Source organism: Heterodontus francisci, chromosome 30, assembly GCF_036365525.1.
Source record: "Heterodontus francisci isolate sHetFra1 chromosome 30, sHetFra1.hap1, whole genome shotgun sequence".
Taxonomy (NCBI): Eukaryota; Metazoa; Chordata; class Chondrichthyes; order Heterodontiformes; family Heterodontidae; genus Heterodontus; species Heterodontus francisci.
The window spans coordinates 39,311,815-39,330,119 of NC_090400.1; the positions used below are offsets into that span (position 1 = coordinate 39,311,815).

The window sequence follows — 18,305 nt, forward strand, 5'->3', positions numbered from 1 at the left end:
CCTACATCTGTGTTTGGACTCTGATTGCAACTTTCAAGGAGAAAGGGGCAAAGTCTGCACGGTGCAAATCTGTCCTACTTATTCTAGATGTAGAGAATGGGGTTTCTGCCAGACTTAAGTTACAAGACGAGTACCTGAGAGGAAAGGGAATAGAAAGATATGCTGAAAAGCTGAGATGAGGTAGATGCTATGAGAGGAGACAGCACAGATTAGTTGAGCCAAGAGGCCTGTTTCTGTGTATATTCAATGTAATTCTATGTTATGGCAGTGCACCAAGAGCAGCTTTGAGGGAATTCTCAGCCAATGATTCGTATTCTTCATTCATAGTTTGAAATCTGTGCAATTAAATGATTTTTTAAATAATGGTAGTATTTTTAAACTTTGCCTTAATTGCAGATACCTCTTCAATATAGTTCTGGCATTAAATTTCAATGATAATGCTTAAGAGAAATTAATGATTTTATCCTTCTCAGCTGGACAAATAAAACTAAAGCACTTTATTAATGTATCAGCAGTAAGGCGAAAACCAGCTCATCAGGCACACATCCAACTTCATACAATCCAAATATCCTCTGCACTTTGTTCTTAAATCACTGAGGAGTTGAAACACTCCATTTTTATTGCTCATTTTGAAAACCACTTACTTCCACGAAGGCAAATGTACAATCATGTCCCCTGCAAAAATGCTGTCATTCCTAAGAAAAACAATAGAGGGAGCCTCTAACAGCTGAGCTGGGCCCATGGAAAGGTACACAGCTTCTTATTGATCTATTAAAACATAACCATGCACATTTGATTCTATTGTGTATTCTTTTATCTTTGCGTTTTTTTCCACATCGTTATTGAATTTTTAATTTACTTTTCTACAGCATGCAGTACATTTTGGCTTAGAGGTTAGGCAGACTTCCTGTGTTTCCAAGGTACAGCTAATGTTCTTGTCATAGTGGCTGCTAACAAGTACATGAGAGGGAGCAGGCTGGGTCTGGCCAGGACTCAGCTTCTCCCCTCCCACACCCCCAGGATTGGCACGACTGAAATCAAACAGTTAAACTCATTCCCATCATCTTGTCCCAGGCCCTGGTTTACAAACACATCCTGTCTTACAATACTCAGCTTTCTTGACTGGAAAAGCCCTCCTTTGAGCAACAGAACAGATTTGCTTTAAGAACACTGACTTCTAGGGCTGGATTTTGTGCTGGAGGTGGGCCAAAATGGCGGGGGGATCCCCGCCTCTGCCTTTTCGTGCCACACCCCCCCCTCCCCCACCCCCTGGAGCGATCCTCCAGTTTTTAATATCAAAGTTTCAGGAGGTGGGATCCCGTCCGTTTAAAGTCTTTAAAGGGACGGAGATCCTGCCTCCAAGAGCTGCCGGCCAATCAGAGGGTTGGTAGCTCAGCAGTATTGGCAGCTCCTCTGGGAGCGGTGGCCACTGCTGGTACTGCCGGGCCTCGGACCCAGGCCCAGCGCTGGAACCCCAGAACAGAGGTAGGTGAGGCGGGGTCACCAGGTCCAGTCCGAAAGGCCCTGGTGAGGGGGATGCTCGTGCAGTTCAGGGGGAGGGCGGTCCCGGGGTGTAAAGTTGTTTGCCAGTGGAGGTCCTCTGTGGGTCACAAATTACCTCATTTAACAAGGCATCCTTCCTGCACGGTGGAGGCCCCCGCCGGCAGGAAGAGGCCCTTAACTGGGCATTAATAGGCCACTTATGGGCCTCAAATGGCCTTTGGGCGGGAAGGCCGTTGTCGGCCTATCCCGCCTATGGAAGATTGCTTGGCGACGGGGAGGCAACGGGCTCTCTGCCTCACCTTACCCCCTCCCCACTTGCCCCAATACTCTATGCCCCCCCCGCCCCCACCTGCACCTCCGACCCCACCTCAGGGGCCTCAGAAAATCCCCACCCCAGCATGCCTTTAAACATCAGTCAAATACTCTAGATTATTGAAGGATGAAAGTAAACATTGTGTAAATTGGACATTTGGTATTCCGTTTCGTTAAGGGTAAAGCTTCTCTTTTTTTTCCTTCAAGGCATTTATTCCCCTTTCTTGGTTTCTCTGATTCCGTTTCCCAACCCCAGGCAAAACGATGGACACCTGTCCCAAAACCTCTACCGGTGTTGCTGTGGACTGGATTGACTTTGATTTTCTCACTGTCACTGTGGAGATGTGTTCAGGTAATTATGCAACACTTCCTCACTGTTACACTAATGAGGTTAGTGTATTTTTTTATTCATTCATGGGATTGGGCATCCCCTGGAGATGATGTTGCTGAGCCACCTTCTCGAACCGCTGCCGTCTGTGTGGTGTAGGTACACCCACTGTGCTGTTAGGTGGGGGGAGTTCCAGGATTTTGACCCAGTTATGAAGGAACAATTATATATTTCCAAGTCAGGATGGTGTGTATCTTGGAGGGGAACTTGCAGCTGGTAGTGTTCCCATGCATCTGCTGCCCTTGTCCTTCTGGGCAGCAGAGGTCACAGATTTGGGAGGTGCTGTTGAAGAAGCCATAGCAAGTTGCTGCAGTGCATTTTGTGGATGGTACACACTGCTGCCACTGTGTGCTGGTGGTGGAAAGAGTAAATATTTAAGGTGGCAGATGGGGCGCTGATCAAATGGGCTGCTTTGGCCTGAGTTTCGTTGAGCTTCTTGAGCGAGTTTAATGTGCACATGGTTATTAGTGTGAAAAATACCCAATAATTTGTGGCGAGGAAAAGATATCCCTGCGAGTAATGTTCCCTGTAAGGCCAATCAACCTCTTCAGCCCAGAAAGGGAATAATTTAAATCATGAAGACTAATTCCTGCAGGTAATAAATTACTCTTAGAGGGTTTTTTCTTCTGTATCCTTTCTGTTTTTTTCTCTCTCTCAACCCAGTCTTTCTTTCCCTCTCTTTATTTCTCCTTCTGTACCTGATTTGACACTAATTCACCCTATTTCCTTCTCCACCATTCCTCTGTTTCTTTCTCAGTCCTTAACTTTCACTGGCTAAGGAGATAGATTGTTGGCTCCATTGCCCTTGCCTTACCCTTATCAGCTTGCACTTCCAACAGTTTACTGCACAAAAATGTTTTTGAGCTGAAAGATGGGTTAAAAGTATCTAACAGGTTCCGGCAAATTCGGGGCTTAGAATCTTTCAGCAAATAAAAGTGAAAAAGACGATGTCCTGTATTTATCTGTGTTCATTCTCTCCCTCCACTTACTGCTGTAAAATCCCTTGTTTTCCTTAACCAGAGACACCGTGTAACCTTTGCCTCTTCATCAAGTGCTCAGCCGTTCAGCTCATCCCCATTTTCTGGCCTATGCAGCCGTCAGTCAGAATTATTTTCAATGAGCACTTCTATATCTCATGTCAACACCCAGTTCGAACCCATCACCGAATGCCGAGGCTGCAACGCGTTTTGCATGTTTATCAGCCCCATGCATTGCTATTAACCTTTCCCTCTGCTGCAGCCCTCTCGTCCTTCTGTAGTTTACAGTCTCTGATAGCAGCAGCTGCCTGGCTCCACCTCGGTGCAAAGGAACGTACATTAACATTTTCTTCCACGGCTCGAAATGAGCAATGGGGGGAAAAAAAAAACTCTTACACGTGGCCAGGAATTTATTCCAGTAAACAACCTCATCTAATCTTAGAAGACAGTTCAGTAGAGATGTTAATTTAAACCAGCACTGCGTTAACGAGAAGCAGATAGACACTGGGAGGCCCCCATTCCTACATTTTGTGGACAATCCGCTCAAAACATATTTGCCTGGATGTAGAGAAATCCATAAATTACAAACTGTATGACAATAGCAGTAACTGGATTGAAGGCACATGCTGCTGGTTTATTGAAATAGAGTGGTATGGAGGTTGGGGAGGGGTGGGTGGTGGTAGTGGTGCGAGGTGGGTGGAGATGGTGGTGTAGAGAAGCCAAATCATAGGCGGAAGACAGAAGTCTTTTCAAACCTTCAAAAGTAATAGTAGTTTACTTAGGACACTGGATTGCGACATAACAGCTGTATTATAATTTTCTCTAACAACACCAATTATGCCTTGGATTGATTCTGCACACATTTAATAGGGGTGGCCACACCTCTTGCGTTACAAGTCATTAAAGGTGTCGAACAATGTAATTTTAAAATTGTCCTTCTGCTGTACATGTCAATATGACAACATAATTTTCACAATTCGTACTGTGTAAACACTGCATAACAGTAATTTCCCCTTTACAAAAGCAGGATTATTAACTGTCTGGGTTCTCAGTTGTTCCAGACATGTCAATTTGCCTCTTCTTTTCTTCTATCTGTTTTCAAATTGCTACTTCATTTCTTTTCTCATTTATTGCCCAGAATGAAGCAGGCACTTTTATTTGTACCAATCATGCCACTTAATCGCTGCCCAAGCTGTAGCAATGCGCTGGAAGTTGGCATGGGGCAAACATGCAGCTTTTGTTTAATTCAGGTGGAAATTCCAGCCTGTGAAGCAGTGTTATTGTTGGCAATCTTCCAGCTTGGGGAGGTAGGGGCAGAGAGGAGGGTGGCTGTGGAAACAAAAGGAAGGGAATAGTACCAAAATAAAATACATCTTACAATTTTGTTTCATTTTATTTCTCTCTTTCTCTCATTCTCTTTCTCTCTCCTTTTGTTCCCCCCTCTCTCTCTCTCTCTCCTCTCTCATAAATACTCACATAGAATTGTAATGTACATATGTGACACACCTGAGTAAGTATAATCTGTTTTAGGTTTTCTTCACAGTAGCTTGCTGTAAAATTTAATGGTGTCATAAAATTGTTAAAATGCTCTGTCCTGCATCTTCCCGGATTACTTTAAGCTTGAAAATAAAATTATTTATTCTTCTTGGCTCCCATTTTTATGATTTATTTCTTCCCTGCAATAACAATGAAACATTTTTGTCTGTGATGGACTATTTAATATATACTTTTCTCGTTTGGCATGGCACACACAAAGTTAAACTAAGTACTACTAGCTAATTCATCAAGTTGCATAGAATATACTTTACTGTCTAGTACGTCAAAGGCACTGATCTGTGGTTATCTATGTACTAGCTGTGGTCAGTGAGAACCAATCAGCAACAACTGGATTGCTCCTTTAACTGTTAAGTGGCCACAGTCCTTGGATGGGGTCCATCTCACCAATCATTCAAAGTGTTTGGACTGATCAATGGGTGAAACCATTCCATTCATTTACAAGTGTTTTGTTGGGTTGTTTACAGGTACTTGTTTGTTTGCCAACTGTATTTGTGTGGGCAAACACCATTTTGAATACTGCATAAGTCTAATGTACTCACACAAAAATATATTTTTTAATATCCTTTATTATGAGATACATGCTAAATATTTAGGAGTTGTGCCTGGGCATCAGTGCATGAAGATTGCATTCATTCTGTGGCCAGCAGGGGTACAAGGCAAAACAGAGGCTCCATAATAAGTATTATTGCTGACTGTAAGCAAACTTCCATACAACTACCTCTTGAGCCTTATATTCATGCAGTTAGTGACAATTTTCTTCTTGTACACATAGTATAGCCAATGCCTCTTTATCTACTTTGATCAACCTTGATTAGAGCTAAATAGCAACTAGCTTCACTGTACTATAGGATGAGCGGCAAATTGGACTTGTAGTTTCATCCTGAACTTGGGTCACTGTGGTTTTAGACACTTCTTCACGTTCTGGTGTCTGCTGTCACACCAGATGATATCTGGTATCATAGGCTGCCCCCTCAGTATAAAATGTGAAAGGCATATTTTTGTGTTTATTTCTGGTGATGCAATGGGGAGGGGTCATTGAGTCATACAGCACAGAAACAGGCCCTTCGGCCCATCATGTCAGTGACAGCCATCAAGCACCTATCTATTCTAATCCCATTTTCCAGCACTTGGCCTGTAGCCTTGTATGCTATGGCATTTCAAGTGCTCATCTAAATACTACTTAAATGTTGTGAGGGTATCTGCCTCTACCACCCCTTCAGGCAGTGTGTTCCAGATTCCAACCACCCTCTGGGTGAAAAATATTTTCCTCAAATCCCCTCTAAACCTCCTAACCCTTACCGTAAATCTAGAACCCCTGGTTATTGACATCTCCGTTAAGGAAAAAAGTTTCTTCCTATCTACCCTATCTATGCCCCTCATAGCATTTTAATAGAGAATGTACAATCTATTGTGCTCTTGGATTGGAGTTGTATAGCACACCTCGTGATCTAGTGGTGGAGTTTATATATGACTCCTGGTAGCCTACTGGTGGACTTATGTATGACTCGTGCTATGACCGAGGCGGGAGGAATGCTGCACTGTCTTTTCTAGTTCCACTTCTCTGCACGTCACAGCATATATTTAAATGTTTACCCGGTTACCGATACAGCCAATCATATACTCTATTTTTTATCCCAGAATAAAATACACCAGCCAGGTTCCTTTAATAAACAACAAAATTATCAGTTTATTATGAAACAAGACTTAACCAGTAACGAAGCAAAGCATTAACACATAGATTGAAATATGAAAGTTCCCTTTTTAAATTTCACAATTACACTCACACACACACTGGTAAAAACACAGAAGTTCTCTCTGCAGACGTCTGTTACCAAAAAAAAGACAAAAAAAGACTACTTTGGCCAAATACTTGCTAATTCTTGACCGAGAAAAGAGAAGCTATGGAATGAAGTCGGTTGTCCCTTTTGTTTGGTCTGGTGTCCGGGTATATGGAGACAGGTCACTGGGATTGTTTCAGAAGCAGTCTGTTCTGGAGACGTTGAGAATTATTCAAGTAGGCTTTCTAGGAGAAATGTGGCACCAGGGTTTTCTGCCAGCACACACTTGAATCGTAGGATTTTTTTCCAGCTTCTCAGGAGCTATGCAGCACCAGGGATTTTAGCTCTCCCACACTGGATCTTTGCAGGATTTCTTTAAAGAGGTAGAAAAAGAGGTGCGCTGGGTGCTTTCGTTTTTCCTTGGCAGGAAAAACACCAACTGTCTTCAAACAGTTCACACCCAACTAAACTGAAAACAATGTCCAAACCCCAAACAGACAGTCGACCTCCTGACCTCCATAAACCTTGACATGTGGCTTCTCTGTAACCATTTTTCCCCAGGTCACCAAGGGTTCTGTTGTTTACTGAGCCCAAAGCACATGACTTCCAGCACAGGTGGCGTTTCAAACAACATCTCAAGTGTCCTTTCTGTGAACTTGGCAAAAAAAAAATCCATGGAATCTTTTCATTTTTAACACAAATCCTCAAAAAAAAATGTTTTTAATTGTATCACTTTTGTAATGCTCATAGTGGTCTAGTGATGGAGTTTGTGTATGACTCCTGATGGTCTAGTGGTTGAGTTTGTGTATGACTCCTGATGGTCTAGTGGTGGAGGTTGTGTATGACTCCTGATGGTCTAGTGATGGGGTTTGTGTGTGGCTCCTGATGGTCTAGTGATGGGGTTTGTGTGTGACTCCTGATGGTCCAGTGGTGGAGTTTGTGTTTGACTCCTGATGGTCTAATGATGGAGTTTGTAAATGACTCCTGATGGTCTAGTGGTGGGGTTTGTGTGTGATTCCTGGTGTTCTACTCATGGAGTTGTGTATAATTTGTAATGGTCTACTGGTGGAATGCTGTATGGCTCATAGTGGTCTATTGGTGAAGTTGTGTATGACTCCTGATGGTCTAGTAGCGGAGTTATGTATGACTCATGGTGCCCCGAAAGGATGAAGGTAACCCAGAAGGATAGGAGCTGACCCAGGTTAACCGTCAGTTAAGACTGGTGCTTGAAGTCAGGGCCATGGAACTGAAATCAAATATTATAGTGCTGCAACGACTGGTGGAGTTTTGACTATGTTTTCTCCTATCCTATGTTAACAGTTGTTCCCTCCCTCCCAATCCTCCAATGTAGAGACTAGTCAAGTGACCTGCTCTCAACCCCTCTGCTTCTCTTCCTGGCTACTGGAATGTAGCCAAGATGCCTTACTTCTTTTTGTTCAAATGTTATAACTTAGCTCCCAACTGTGGCCAAGGGAATCATCTGTGACAACTTTGATCAGCTTTCACACGCAACAATCTTGGACGCTTACAGCTTCTGCTTTTGCTACAATGTAGCTGGAATGTGTAATTCAGTCTGAAGAACTATATGTGGCATTTACTCCATGCAGACATTGATGAGATGCCATCAATTACCACCAGACCGCTAGTGAATTATTTGTCACAGTTAATTACACTTTAGATTTTCATAATCACCTTTAATCACTAACTAGATCTTTGACAACCTTGTATTAAAAGAGCTATTCAGAGGTGAATAGCTAAGTACTCCCTAATATTAAGAGGTGAATATGCAAGTACTCCTTGACACTAAACATGATAGTGTATCAATGCGGCCTTTTCATCAATAGAACAATATTTTGAAAGATTTCTTGTATAGCATAATAACTTTTTAAAATCTGTATCAGTATCAGAAATTATTGCAGCCTAACTCCTGTACATGACACAATCTGTTACTGCTCAATAGTTTTTGGTTCCGTAATGACTTAATGTAGGAATACTATTACATTAATATAGCAGTGATCAGTTACCTGGCACTAAAGTGTCATTAATATCTGTAAGCATTACATTCTTACAGTGGGTAAGGTACACTCTATATACAGAGCACATAATTAGTAGGTGCATTAGGCCATTACCTACAAGGTGTTTGATGCATTCGGAGAAATAGAAGCATGACTTTCACTCCCTAAGGCCAAAATAGCCAGTTTATCTTCTCAAATTGGCAATGAAATGGTTTATGAGTGGCTCAGACTTGAATGTTTCGCCTCTCCCCATCCACGCATGGGCTCTGATTATACTGCATGTGTTTTCCATTCACCAGAGCACGTCCAAAATGTCAGGCGCTAAAGAAAAGAAGGAGGGATAAAGGTGTAGAATGACATGATATAGAAGCGAAGAATAAAAATAACTGAAGTCAAAAGAAAGAAGGTAAAGTGTTAACAGCAGACATTGCAGGAAAAAGGAAGAAATCAGAATTCTCTCCATTCCAATTGTCGTCTTTTCCTCAAATGACTGCTGACCATAAATCTCCCCAAAAACCAAAACCTGTTCCAAAGCATATGAGAAATAAACTATTTCACAGCATATTTCAAAACTTAAAATTCAGGAGCAGATTAAAAAAAGACTTGCTTTTATATAGCGCCTTTCACGACCACCAGACATCTCAAAGCCCATAATAGCCACTTTTGAAGTGTAGTCACTGTTGTAATGTAGGAAACATGGCAGCCAATATGCGCACAGCAATCATTCACAAAAAGCAATGTGATAATGACCAGGTAATCTGTTTTTTTGTGATGTTGATTGAGGGAGAAATGTTGGCCAGGACACCAGGGATAGCTCCCCTGCACTTCTTCGAAATAGTGTTATGGGATCTTTTACATCCACCTGAACAGGCAAATGAGGCCTCAGTTTAATGTCTCATCCAAAATTTGGCTCAGTCAGTACTGCACAGGAGTGTCAGCCTTGACTTTTGTGCTCAAGCCCTGGAGTGGGACCTCAACCAGGAACCTCGTGACTCAGAGGCGTGAGTGCTACCAACTGAGCCACAGATGAGCCTGTACATTTTTTTTCTTTTCTATTAGGTGGCTTTTCACCGTTGCCATATTCAGTCTACTCCTAGTCAAGGCTGCTTAATCAAATGATCTGATACTTCAATTTTTTATGGCAATGAAACTTTTACTAATCAAGAATGTATTCTGTGCTTGTGTGAGTGTGTGCATGTGAGTGTGTGTGAATGTATGTGTGTGCATGTGAGTCTGTATGCTGTTACGACCGAGGTTGGAGGAATGCACTGTCTTTCTCTAGTTCCACTACTCCACTGGTCACAACATATATTTAAATGTTTTACCCAGTTACCGATACAGGCAATTATATACTTTATATTAGTTTCAGAATAAAAATCCGCCGACCAGGTTTCTTTAATAAACAACAAAATTGTTGATTTATTATAAAACAAGACTTATTCAATAAAGATGCAAAGCTTATTAACACACAGTTTGAAATATGAAAGTATAAATATCTACCCTTCTAAAATATCCTAACACAGATGCGTGCACACGCACACCGGTTACAGGAAAAAAAAATGGCTCTGCAGAGATCAACTTTAAAAAAAAATTTTGGCCAAGTTATTGTCAATTCTTGAAGAAAAAGGATACGATATGGAATGTTTCAGATGGCTCTTTGGTCTGGCAACTGGGTGCATGTAGACGGCTGTCACTGGGATCTTTCTGGAGCAGTTCTGTTCAGGAGATGTTGAGGAGTAGTCTTGCAGGCTTTTTGGGAGAATTACTGCATCCATGGTTTCAGCTATCATACTGGATTCTCAGAAGATTTTTCAGAACAGGTGGAAAAGGATGAGTTGGGTGGCTTCTCTCTTAACCAGATACACATCAACTGAACTCCAAAACAATCCAAAAATGAAATCAAAACTCCTGACAGCCATAAATCTAGACATGTGACTTCTCTGTAAACAACTCCAAACAGTTCCATAGTCCATAAGGCTCCAGCTATTTACTTAGCTTAAGATATGTGACTTCCAGTAAGTTTTTCTTAAACAAAGTCCCAAGTGTCCTTCCAGTGACCTTTTGAAAAATAAGTTCAGGTATTTTCCACAGTCTTTGAAACACAAGTCCTCAAGAAATATTAATAATAGAAGCACCTTCATGACAGTGTGTGAATGTGTGTGTGAGAATGTGCGTCAGTGTGCATGAATTCCAAGTTTACTTCCCAGTGAGGTTAACATAAAACAATAACCAGCTGCACATTTCCCATTTTCATTTGAGGTCTCTTGCCTAAATAGTATGGCCGGGAATTTCCTTGTACTCGCTTTTAATCCACCTCGTAAATTTGCTGGAAGTGCAGTGGGAACTTTGTTTATGTGCTTAAACAAGGGGTGGAATTTTATGCCCTCTGCAAGACTGGGCTGTGAGGCTGGGGTTGGGGGAAGTGGAAAATCATGTGGGATGGCAAGGGGTGCCATGCCTGTCGCCTACCCACCTTCGCTCGTATTTTACCAGCGGCGAGGGAGGTGGCAGGCCACCCGCTCTTGGGTCAATGGAGGTACTTAAGTGGCTAATTAATGGCCACTTAAGGGCCTCTTCCTGCCACCTCTGGTATTTTACCAGTGGCAGATGGGTACTTTGCCACCTGGGGAGGCCACCCAGTAAAACCTGGCAGCCTCCCTGTGGGCTCAGTGGGGGTTCCCTCCTGATTGGGTGTCCCCCCAGCAGCAAGTGTCATCCCCACTGGAAGACCCCCCCTCCCCTGCTCGTAATTGACCACATCCCTCTTCGTTGGGGCCTGCCTAATTGGCCCTGGTGATCCCCCACCCTCCTTACCTGCACTTTGGGCCTCCTCGATCGCTGCTGCTTCGGGGACAACTGCAGTCCCAGCAGTGGCTACCGCTCCTGGTGGCGATGTTGGGACTGAAAAGCTGTGGCTCTCTGATTGGCTGACAGCTCTTGAAAGTGGGACATCCTGCCTTACAGTGGTGGAAGCCACGACTGTAGGCACTTAATTGCCTGAGGACCTAAAATACAGTCTTGGCTTCCAGGGCTGGCGGAGGCAGGTTCACCCCTGACCTTCCAACCAGTGGGCGGGGCCACCGCCTCTGTGTTAAAAACCCATCCGAGGTTTTCACCGCACTTCCAGTGAAGATACAGTAGCGGATTGGGAGCAGCCCCAAGGAAATCCAGGACAATATCTTTGTTATTGCACAGAGGCAGAACTGAATGTGGTTGCTGTATAGAAATGATGGGAACAGAAATGCACCTGAATCAATCTCTTCAATAATATTGGGATTGTTAATAGTGGAACCACTAATATTACAATTCGAACAATCTTCTAGATCAAACCAGATGCTGATGGTACAATGGTTTAGAACAATATCTTTTCACTTGATAGACTTGGGTTCAAATTCAATACTAAACTGTTGGGATAAATGTCTGTTCTTTCTGAAAAGGATTTACAAATTTGTATTAACAGTTTCAATCTTAGTGAACTAAGGTAGAAGCCCATGGAGTTGAGGGCAAATTAGGAAGTTGGTTGAGTGGTAGGCGACAGAGGGTGGGGATAATGGGTAACTCTGATTGGCAGGATGTAACTAGTGGTGTCCAGCAGGGATCTGTGTTGGGGCCTCAATTCTTCACATTATTCATTAACGACTTGGATGATGGTATAGTAAGTCATATATCCAAATTTGCTGATGATACAAAGTTAGGCGACATTGTAGACAGTCCAGATGATAGCATAAAATTGCAGAGATATTGACAGACTAGGTGAGTGGGCAAAATTGTGGCAGATAGATTTCAATGTGGGCAAGTGTGAGGTTATCCATTTTGGACCAAAAAAGATAGAGCGGGGTACTTTCTAAATGGGAAGAGGTTAAATACAGTGGATGTCCAAAGAGACTTAGGGGTTCAGTTGCATAGATCTTTAAAATGCCACGAGCAAGTGCAGAAAATAATCAAAAAGGCTAATGGAATGCTAGCCTTTATATCTAGAGGATTGGAGTATAAAGACACAGAGGTCATGCTGTAGCTGTACAAAACCCTGGTTAGACCCCACTTGGAGTACTGTGAGCAGTTCTGGGCACCACACCTTAGGAAGGATATATTGGCCTTGGAGGGAGTGCAACGTAAGTTTACAAGAATGATTCCTGGATTACAGGGGTTAAGTTACGAGGACAGATTACACAAATTAGGCCTGTTTTCGCTAGAATTTAGAAGGTTAAGAGGTGATCTGATCGAAGTCTTCAAGATATTAACAGGAAAAGACAGGCTAGATAAAGATAAACTATTTCCACTGGTTGAAGATTCTAAAACTAGGGGGCATAGTCTAAAAATTAGGAGCAGACGGTTCAGGAGAGATGTTAGGAAGCACTTCTTCACGCAAAGGGTGGTAGAGGTTTGGAACTCTCTCCCACAAACAGCAGTTGAAGCTAGAACAGTTGTTAATTTTAAATCTGAGATAGATAGATTTTTGTTAAGCAAAGATATTAAGGGATATGGGCCAAAGGCAGGTATATGTAGTTAGGCCGCAGATCAGCCATGATCTCATTGAATGGCGGGACAGGCTCGAGGGGCTGAATGGCCTACTCCTGTTCCTATGTTCCTAATCCCATTCCTAGTTAATGTGGATTCACTCCACAAAACTGCTCCGAGATTGGCAATCCCACTCAGGTTTAACAGTGGTTGTTTTGCAAGGTGTAAATATTCACACTGATGGAGTGTATGGGTCGTTCTTTTTGAGATGGGATTTGAAATATATTGTTCGCGCAGGGTAAAAGGAAGTTTACTTTGCACCTGGCTGTGATAAACCTGAACAAAAAGGGCATAATGCTGACACTGGATGTGAAAGTGAAGGAGTCTTCCAGCACTAACATCTTTCACTTTGTTCAGCATAGAATTCACCAAATAAAAAGAGGGTAGTTGACCTGCTTTCAAAGTTGGCAGCTCCCTGCAAGTCAATCCCAGGATGATTTTGAAACATATTTAAAAATATAGATATACACACATATATAAATAATATATATATGGGGCTCAACCTGAAATCTGAATTGTGTGACAGGACACAACCTGAGGCTGACCACAGAACAGTAACTGTTGCAATAGACCCATTGTTTAGAAATGCACTCTAGCGCTGCATAAAAAAATCTTTTCTTGAATGCTCTCTGCTGAAAAAGATAGAGGGTTAAAAATTGGTAATAGCCCCTTTTCAGGCGCGAGGGGCTTGGCACGTGGGCCTGCCTGTGTCTGTTGTGTTGAGGCTGGCAAACTTGATACTGCCTCCTCACTTATCCTATTGTAATGTTGGGTCCCACACTGTCGGCTGCCTGAGTGCTCAGCAGGGGGCCAAGCACTGTGTGCTGGTAGCACATGGTGCAGCCAGCCTGCCCCTCTTAAAAGTACTCTGTCCCTCTGAAGGGAGAGCTGCGCTTGATGGAAGGGAGTTGGTGCTGTACTGGCACTGGCTGCAGGTAGAAGCTGCAAACCAGGAGCACCAAGGAAGAGAGAGGGCTCCGAGGTTCATGAATGCAGCGCTGGAGGTCTTAGTCATAAAGGTGAACAGGAGGCCGGAGGTCATGTTTCCACGGTGGGAGGAGCTGTTCCAGGAGGCCTTGAAGGACCAGCCTCTGAAGGGACTGGAAGCAGGTGGCCAGGGAGGTCAATGGAAGGAGTCTGGCCCCAAGGACCTGGCAACATTGCCACAAGAAGTGGAATGTTGTCACACGGATGGTTAAGGTCAGTGAATGCATCTTCAAAGGACATCTCGCATCCACTGCTGCACCAACCTCTCACACTGCTCAATGCACCACATCCCCATCACTCACCAATCAGTGGTCCCTGGTACCCGGGACTCATGCCTAATATCCAGCTCACCCTTACACAGATTGCTATGATGGCAGCCTCATACCCAGCTCCCACTGCTTCTACATACCTCCAGCTATTCAGCTGTGGTCGGCACATCATCCAAACACAGTGCAACACATTCTGTCATTCTGCCCTCTCCCTTGCAGCAGGGAGCAGAGCAGAACTGGTGGTGGACAAGGATGTCTGAATCTCCTGAGCTGTAGGGAGGAGATGGTTCCTAGCATCATGGGTCCAGCTGCGACAGGGCCCTTGGCATCCGACGTCACTGAGAACATTGAGGATGATGCAATGTTCCTGCCTTATGCCTCTTGAAAACTCCCACCTCATCCTCATCCTGCTATCTGGCATGATGAGCAAGCTGCTGTTGGTGTGCCCATGGACTGCTTACTTTCCACCCCACCCCCCTTCTCTCACCCCAACCATCCCCTTTCTGATTTTCAACTTTCAGGCACCCAAGAACTGCCGCCTGACCAGCCACAGCAGCCCCAGGAGGAAGAGAGAGAGCAACAGCACAGCACTAATGAAGAAGCACCATCACTTGATCTGACACTTGCAGCCCCAGCTCGATACTGGCACTCTATGTATCTCAGAGGTTAGTATAGAGTTGTGGGGCCTGATTTTAACTCTGTGTAAATCAGTGGTTTTTGAATGAGTTGAAATCTCATCTGGATCTGCATGTGTTGAGTCACCGGGCATGAGTGGGCTGCAGCCTAGCCAGGGGGAAAGGATCATTCGTTTATCAGCTCCCTGGAAGGCGAGGGGGCAGATGGGTTCTGCTACAGATGACTCAGATGAAGACTTCAGTGGGATGACATACAGGGGATCGCTGATGAGGATGCTTGGCTGGCCTGCCAGAGAGCCTCCTGTCACTGTCAAGGAGCATGGAGGGGCCCGGTTCCAACTTGGCAGAGGGTACCGCGCAGAGCTTCCCCTCGCTGCAGCCTCTGCTCCTTCTCCCTGTCTTGCAGACCCTGAGGCACTGTAACTGCAGCCCCCATACCTGTTGGAGCCTTTGTGTGGACAGGTCACCAAATCCACTGCCCTCCCTGTGAGGATGCAGCAACACTCCCTGCTAAATCCAACAACTCACCATAACACCTCCAAAAGCACTCCACAGTACTTCCAGAAATTTTGCAATATCAGAAGTTAATGTAAATTGCCTTCCCTGCAATTTGGGTGCCTGGCCCTTTAAGATTCGCTGGTGTTTCCCTCTTCAGCTGTATGCATATATTTTGGTGAGTGATAAGTGAATACAGCACAAACTCAATGGGCTGATTGGCCTCCTTCTGTCCTGCACTATTCTATGACTCCAGGATTGTATGAATGGGCTGGAATTGTCCAAGCTTGTAAAGCATGAGCCAAATTAGCCGCCACAGCTGGCTGATGTCATGATTTGCTGGTTGAGAGCCTTGCAGCATACCCATACGAGTGCCCTTTCCAGCTTGGGGCACCGTGCAGGCAGCAGCCGGAGGCACTGCGTGCTCCACTCGGAGGGCCTCCGGCTTCAGAGCCAGTGCTGCAGATCTGAATTTTGTGCCCACAATATACTTTCATTAAGACTTAGTTTAAAAATTGCTACTGCTTTACATTCAAATATCTGAAACATTCCATCTCAATTTGTAATTTATGCCATGTCACATATTTAATTTTCAGTACTTAATTATCTGCTATCCAAATCTTTTCTACGACAATACCTTTGCAGGAACTCATCTTTCCCATTTTGTTTGTCCTTTTCTATTCTCATCTCTTTGTTCTCCATTCATCCACCTGTGAAATTCAACCAGGGCAGAGAAAATAGCCACAGAATAGACTCGCTCCTTGTGGTGTCTTTAATTTCGCTATACCATTTTGGCTATATAATGACTGTATTTTCAGTCTCCTGTGCTGAAATACTTTTGTTAAAAGAGTAGTTTACACTTCACATTGCAGCTCCCCTTCCTTTAGCCTTGCCAGCTTGCTTGTTTTCCAGTACAAAATTTCAATCAGCTGTATTGTAACATATTAGGCACATTTTCCATTTGCATGAAATATGGATCTACAATTCGCCCACACGTGTTCTCATTATTAGCCATTTTTCTGTTCACAGTAGCCCTGAGGTGGAGAGGGAGGGGGTGCATGTGGTGTCTACAGTTGGGAAACCCAGACCTGCTCAGTTTCCAGCTCAGGGAAATAGATCCCACAAGGTTGGGGGTGTGGAAGGTGGCGGGGGTGAAGAAAGGGATCACCCGGGGCAGGGTAGTGGGGGAGAGAAGGGGATCATGATGCAGGGTGGATGTGGTGATGCTGAAAAAGAGAAGGAAATTGCACATGTGGGGCAGGGGAAAAAATTAGAAAGGGATTGCGTGTGGGGGGAGGGGCAGGGCAGGGTGAAACGAAAAGAACAGAAAAGGGATTGCGTGGGCTGGGGGTGGTGGGGGGAAGAAGGAATTCGCACGGACTGGGGGGGAAAGGAGTGGGGGGATGGGTGGAGAGGAGAAGGGTATTGCGTGGGATGGGGAAGGGAATCGGATTGAACTGGTTGGGGTGATAAAGGGGATCACATGGGTGGGGGGGTGAGAAGGGGATTGATTCCCCATCATGCAGTATGGGGAAGCGAATTGGATTGCGCAGGGGTGAAGATTGGGGTGGGGGGGGGGGATGGGCTGGCAGCTCGTATGGGTGGGGGAGAGAGCATGGGGTCTGATGAGAGGAATTGCGCAGGGAGTGGGGGGAGGAGATCAAATGGGGCAGAAGGAGAGAGATTGCTGGGAGGGAGAGATTGCATGTGGGGGGATGGGTGGGTGTGGTGCAGGGGGCAAGAGAAGGGAAAGAGATTGTGGCTGAACCTTTACTTAAGGGGCTGGGGGTAGCACTCTGCTCCTGGCCCACAAGCAGGGCTGGAAAGGTACTTTCCTGCTGGGTCTGGGAGCTCCTGCCTCCCCTCAGCTGCCAGGTTTCCTGAGCCCTGGGAAACACGGCCTGCAGTCATTAAATTCAAATGGCTTCCAAAATCTGAGGAACGCAGTCTGATTTAAATATTATAATCAGTAACCTACCTCTCTGGGACGTGTTACTCGGAAAACACAAACCCACTGCAGTTAAATCGAGCAAGGCCCAGTGGTTTGGAGTCAGGTTCCACATTTTTGCCAATTTAATTTCCCGCAACCCCCAACTATCCCCTGCCTGACCGAATTCCCCCTATTATGTTTACATATTTGTTCATCTACACCTGAGTTGGGCCCAGCGATGGTTCCACATTCTCAATGCAGATTGTCAATACAAAACACTCAAAGTAGATGGTTTCCGCCCTTGTGACTCATTCTCCCCAGTCAATATGGGCTGCAATTGTGCATATTTGAGACTAGGTTACCCCGGAGTTGCCGATATCGTGGAAGTGTTAGGAGTGAAATTCAGTGTCAAACAATGTCAGGAAATTGTAGACCTATTAAGATGCATTTATACATGTAAAAACAAGGCACAATTTACATTTCCTTACTCAAAAGCTTGCTGACCTCACTGATGGTTCCTCCTGCACGGGCACTGTGTCCCTCTCCTTCAAAACTGCCCTCATTCCCTCCTGAAAGAGTAAACTCTCAACCACAAGGTCTTTCCACTTCTTTTGTGACTGCCGCTGTGTTCACCGCTCAGTGTTGAACACTATTGACCATTGCCTCTCCTCCGTGTTCCACCTCTGCAGGAGCACTCTTGTTAGATTGAATTGCTACCTGACGCAGCACAGAGCAGCATATCTCTAACAACAATATTTCTCGCACCCAAGCACAGATTTTTAGAAGCATTTCTATGTTCTAAACTTGATCCCCGTCCTTTTCTTTGTCTACATGTTGTCCCTCAGTGACATTATCCATTAGTATGTGGTTAGCCTGCAGCTATAAGCTGATAGTGTCCAACTGTATCTGTCCACCGGCTGCCTTGGCTCCTTAAACATTAT

At 44.5% G+C, this 18,305-nt stretch overlaps 1 long non-coding RNA gene across 1 annotated transcript in view; it reads left to right on the forward strand.

The window, feature by feature from the left end:
* Nucleotides 1-18,305, forward strand: part of LOC137346692 (uncharacterized) — a 411,123-nt gene that overhangs the window by 260,894 nt on the left and 131,924 nt on the right. Inside the window, exon 2 of the long non-coding RNA XR_010968752.1 lies at nucleotides 2,023-2,167. This is a non-coding gene — a long non-coding RNA (uncharacterized lncRNA). The remainder of the gene's footprint in view (nucleotides 1-2,022; nucleotides 2,168-18,305) is intronic.